This window comes from Moschus berezovskii, chromosome 10 (assembly GCF_049115385.1).
Source record: "Moschus berezovskii isolate FMDL1 chromosome 10, NW_MosBer_1.0, whole genome shotgun sequence".
NCBI lineage: Eukaryota > Metazoa > Chordata > Mammalia > Artiodactyla > Moschidae > Moschus > Moschus berezovskii.
This window is the reverse complement of record NC_142469.1, coordinates 7,095,411-7,101,410: the sequence shown is the minus strand read 5'-3', so window position 1 is coordinate 7,101,410 and position 6,000 is coordinate 7,095,411.

Genomic DNA, 6,000 nt, shown 5'->3' with positions numbered 1-6,000 from the left:
GTCTTTTAATTTCATGGCTGCAATCAGCATCTGCAGTGATTTTGGAGCCCACAAAAATAAAGTGTGACACTGTTTCCACTGTTTTTCCATCTATTTCCCATAAAGTGATGGGACCAGATGCCATGATCTTTTTTTTCTGAATGTTGAGCTCCAAGCCAACCTTTTCACTCTCCTCTTTCACTTTCATTAAGAGGCTTTTGAGTTCCTCTTCACTTTCTGCCATAAGGGTAGTGTCATCTGCATATCTGAGATTATTGATATTTCTCCCAGCAATCTTGATTCCAGCTTGTGCTTCTTCCAGCCCAGCGTTCCTCATGATGTGCTCTGCATATAAGTTAAATAAGCAAGGTGACAATATACAGCCTTGACGCACTCCTTTTCCTATTTGGAACCAGTCGGTTGTTCCATGTACAGTTCTGACTGTTGCTTCCTGACCTGCATACAGGTTTCTCAAGAGGCAGGTCCGGTGGTCTGGGATTCCCATCTCTTTCAGAATTTTCCAGTTTCTTGTGATCCACACAGTCAAAGGCTTTGGCATAGTCAATGAAGCAGAAATAGATGTTTTTCTGGAACTCTCTTGCTTTCTCCATGATCCAGCGGATGTTGGCAATTTGATCTCTGGTGCCTCTGCCTTTCCTAAAACCTGCTTGAACATCTGGGAGTTCATGGTTCACATATTGCTGAAGCCTGTCTTGGAGAATTTTGAGCATGACTTTACTAGCGTGTGAGATGAGTGCAATTGTGCGGTAGTTTGAGCATTCTTTGGCATTGCCTTTCTTTGGGATTTGAATGAAGACTGACCTTTTCCAGTCCTGTGGCCACTGCTGAGTTTTCCAAATTTGCTGGCATATTGAGTGCAGCACTTTCACAGCATCATCTTTCAAGACTTGAAATAGCTCAACTGGAATTCCATCACCTCCACTAGCTTTGTTCATAGTGATGCTTTCTAAGGCCCACTTGACCTCACATTCCAAGATGTCTGGCTTTCGGTCAGTGACCACGTTATCGTGACTATCTTGCTGGTGAAGATCTTTTTGGTACAGTTCTTCTGTGTATTCTTGCCACCTCTTCTTCATATCTTCTGCTTCTGTTAGGTCCATACCATTTCTGTCCTTTATCGAGCCCATCTTTGCATGAAATGTTCCCTTGGAATCTCTAATTTTCTTGAAGAGATCTCTTGTTTTTCCTATTCTGTTGTTTTCCTCTATTTCTTTGCATAGATCGCTGAGGAAGGCTTTCTTATCTCTCCTTGCTATTCTTTGGAACTCTGCATTCAGATGCTTATATCTTTCCTTTTCTCCTTTGCTTTTCGCTTCTCTTCTTTTCACAGCTATTTGTAAGGCCTCTTCAGACAGCTATTTTGCTTTTTTGCATTTCTTTTCCATGGGGATGGTCTTGGTCCCTGTCTCCTGTACAATGTCACGAACCTCCGTCCAGAGTTCATCAGGCACTCTATCTATCAGATCTAGTCCCTTAAATCTATTCCTCACTTCCACTGTATAATCATAAGGGATTTGACTTAGGTCATATCTGAATGGTCTAGTGGTTTTCCCTACTTTCTTCAATTTAAGTCTGAATTTTGTATAAGGAGTTCATGATCTGAGCCACAGTCAGCTCCTGGTCTTGTTTTTGCTAACTGTATACAGCTTCTCCATCTTTGACTGCAAAGAATATAATCAATCTGATTTCGGTGTTGACTATCTGGTGATGTCCATGTGTAGAGTCTTTTGTGTTGTTTGAAGAGGGTGTTTGCTATGACCAGTGCGTTCTCTTGACAAAACTCTATTATCCTTTGCCCTGCTTCATTCCGTGTTCCAAGGCCAAATCTGCCTGTTACTCCAGGTGTTTCTTGACTTCCTACTTTTGCATTCCAGTCCCCTATAATGAAAAGGACATCTTTTTTGGGTGTTAGTTCTAAAAGGTCTTGTAGGTCTTCAGAGAACTGTTCAACTTCGGCTTCTTCAGCGTTACTGGTTGGGGCATAGGCCTGGATTACTGTAATATTGAATGGCTATCCCTGGCTACAAGGCCTCCATAATGAAAAATCACGGAATATTAAGTTTTGTAAATTGTTAAATTAAGTTTCTAGTTTTGTTAATGTCTAGTGTTTATAAGACCCACTGCTGAGACAGTTCCTTGTTACGTGATACTGCTAAAAGATTTAATTAAGTTATTAAAAAGGACACTCTAGGTTAGTTTCTAAGGCTTATCTCAGTAACCAATCTTCAGATAAAGGTCGGATGCTCCATAATGTACAACCAGGAGATTAACACCAGACTATAATCATTTAACGAATGAAGTCAGGTGACTTGGGTTATACCAGGCTTTATCTAATGAAAGTTCTTGACTTATAATTCTTATTTTACTAATAATTGCTAGCTATGGCTATATTATTTTCTGTGTCACTTGTTTCACTGAGCCTGTGATATAATGCTGAATTGACAGTTCCATATGAGATCAATAATTGTAATAATGTGACTCTGGGTATGGGAAAAAGCAACAAGAGGAAATATTTTCCTGGACCAGGAGACTAGTAAGACAGTGGTCCAGAGACTTTTGCTACTTGTAAGGCCTGGTCCAATTTTAGCACACTGAGTGGCCCATCACTTCCCTAGACCTGGGAATGAGCCTTCCCAGCACCGCAGGACACAATGGCCATTAAATGGTGTCACATGGTCAGATATGTGGCTATGAAGGGACCCTGCTGACCGGAAGTTGGTACTTGCCAGCTGCCTCTACAAAGATTACATCATGACCATTGCAAGCTTTTGAACTTCAACACCCCCTGAAAGAACTTCAGGGTGAAAATCAGGAATGAGGCACTCTGTGCTCTGAAAAAAAAAAAAAAAAAACTGGAAGAACAGGCCTTCAGATAGTTAGATCTTTTCAGAAAAATGTTTTATCAGTTCCAATTCTTGCATCTTCTCATACCTAGAAAAACACTGACGTCATTAATGGTGAAATCTGCTTTGGCTATTAAAAAGAAAATTTACAATTAAAAGTCAAAATGGAGTAGCTATGGTTCAGACATCCTGGGAAATAACTATTTCCCAGATATCCTGAAAAATGATATTATGGGTATGATTTCAGATTAGACACTGTGACCTAATGTAGAACTTAATACTCCTGTAATGCATTTTTGCTTCTGTACTTTGCTTGCTGTTCATAAAACCAAAGTTACTCCATTTTAAGATAAGGTTGTTTCAAAGTAAAAATTCCTAAAATTGTTTTTGAAAAAAAAAAAAAAGAAATGCAAATAAGTGGAGGAAAACAGCAGAAGGGGAAAGATTAAAGAGTTCTTCAAGAAAATTGGAAATATCAAATGAATGTTTCTTCTAAAGATAGGCACAATAAGGACAGAAATGGTAAAGACCTACAGGAAGTGGAAGAAATCAAGAAGAGATGGAAAGAATACACAGAAGAGCTATGTATTTTGTACAGGAAACTGTACCAAAAAGTTCTTAGTGACCCGGATAACCATGATGGTGTGGTCACTCACCCAGAGCCAGACATTCTGGGTATGAAGTCAAGTGGGCCTTAAGAAGCACAGATGTCAATAAAGCTAGTGGAAGCAATGGAATTCCAGTAGAGTTATTTAAAATCCTGAAAGATGATGCTATAAAAGTGTTTCACTCACTAAGTCAGGAAACCTGGAAAACCCAGAAATGGCCACAGCACTAGAAGAGGTAAATTCTCATCCCAGTTTCCAAGAAGGGCAATACTAAAGAATGTGCAAACCATTAGGCAATTGCATCCATCTCCCATGTTAGTAAAGTTATATTCAAAATCCTGAATGCTATGCTTTAGCATTACATGAATTGAGAAATTTCAGATGTCCAACCTGGGTTTACTAAAGGCAAAGGAACCAGAGATCAAATTGCCAACATCCACTGGATCATAGAGAAAGCAAGAAAAATTCCGGGGGGAGGGAGTGAAAAAAGAAGCACTTGACTCTGTTTCATTGTTTCATACTTTGACTGTGTGAATCATAAAAAGCTGAAAAATTGTTAAAGAGATGGGAATACCAGACCATCTTACCTGTCTCCCTAGAAACCTGTATGTGGGTCAAGAAGCAACCTTGGACTCTTCTATGGAAGAAATGACTTGTTCAGGACTGAGAAAGTACAAGGCTGTCTGTTCTCAACCTGTTTATTTAACTTATACTATGAGGACATCATGAGAAATGCCTAGCTGGTTGAGTTACAAGCTAGAATCAAGACAGGTGGGAAAAACATCAACAACCTCAGATATATGAATGATGGCAGAAAGCAGAGAAGAACTAAAGAACCTCCTGACGAGGGTGAAGGAAGAGAGTGAAAAAGCCAGCTTACAACTTAACATTAAAAAAGCTAAGATCATGGCATCCGGCCCCATCCAGTTCAGTTCAGTTCAGCTCAGTCGCTCAGTCATGTCCGACTCTTTGCGACTCCATGAACCACAGCACGCCAGGCCTCCCTGTCCATCACCAACTCTCGGAGTTCACTCAAACTCATGTCCATTGAGTCAGTGATGCTATCCAGCCATCTCATTCTCTGTCGTCCCTGTCTCCTCCTACACACAATCCCTCAAAGCATCAGAGTCTTTTCCAGTGAGTCAACTCGTCGCATGAGGTAGCCAAAGTATTGGAGTTTCAGTACTTCATGGCAAATAGAAGGGAAAAGGTACAAACAGTGACACATTTCCTCTTCTTGGACCCTAAATCACTGAATTGTGACTGCAGCCATGAAATTAGAAAATGATTGCTTCTTGGCAGGAGAGTGATGACAAAACTAGACAGTGAGTTAAAAAGCAAACATCACTTTGCCAAGAAAGGTCTCCATAGTCAAGACTATGGTCATCCCAGTAATCACGTATGGTTGTGAGAGCTGGGTGGAAAAGAAGGCAAGGCACCATAGAATTGATGCTGGAGAAGTCTTTTGACTATAGACTCTCTGTGTCTTAGTTTTTGTTTTGTTTATTTTATTATCTTTAAAAGGAAATAGTAGGCAGACGCGAGAGACCCCGGCTCCGGCGGCACAGGCGCAGACGCGAGAGACGCCCGGCTCCGGCGGCGCAGGCGCAGACGCGAGAGACGCCCGGCTCCGGCAGCGCAGGCGCAGACGCGAGAGACGCCCGGCTCCGGCGCAACTGACCACGTGCAGAATCGTGGCTGAGATGAGCTACCCCACGCCCAGGGTTAGGGCGGTGGCCGAGAGGAGCTGTACCACGTTCAGGAGGCGGTGGCTGCTTGGGCACCGGAGGGCCGAGAGGAGCTGATCCACATTCAAAGCAGGAGGGGCGACCTTGAAGAGATACCCCTCGTGCAAGGTAAGGTACAGCAGCTGCACCTTGCTGGAGCAGCTGGTAAGAGATACTCCATGACCAAGTGGAATATAAGAATCCAGTGTTCTGGGGAGGAAGGAACAAGATGGCGGAGGGATAAGACGGCAAGACCTATTTCTCCCCCACAAATTCATCAGGAGAACATTTGAATGCGGAGTAAAGTCCACAAAACAACTTCTGAATACTGGCAGAGGATATCAGGCTCCCAGAAAAGCAGCCCATTGTCTTCTAAAGGAGAGAGGAGAAATCCAGCTCCACCCACCAGAACACCGACACATGCTTCCCTAACCAGGGAACCCAGACAAATCACCCGTCCAACCCCACACACAGTGAAGAAACTACATAATAAAGAGAACTCCACAAACTGCAAGAAGAGGGAAAGGCCACCCCAAGCAAAACAATATAAGCAAGATGAAGAGGCAGAGAAATACCCAGCAAGTAAAGGAACAAGATAATTGCCCACCAACACAAACAAAAGAAGAAGATATAGCGAATTTACCTGATAAAGAATTTCGAATTTTGATGGTGAAAATGATTCAAAATCTTGAAAGCAGGATGGAGTTACAGATAAATAACCTGGAGAAAAGGATTGAGAAGATGGAAGAAAGATTTAATAAAGACTTAGAAGAAATAAAAAAGAGTCAATGTACAATGAATAATGCAATAGATGAGATCAGA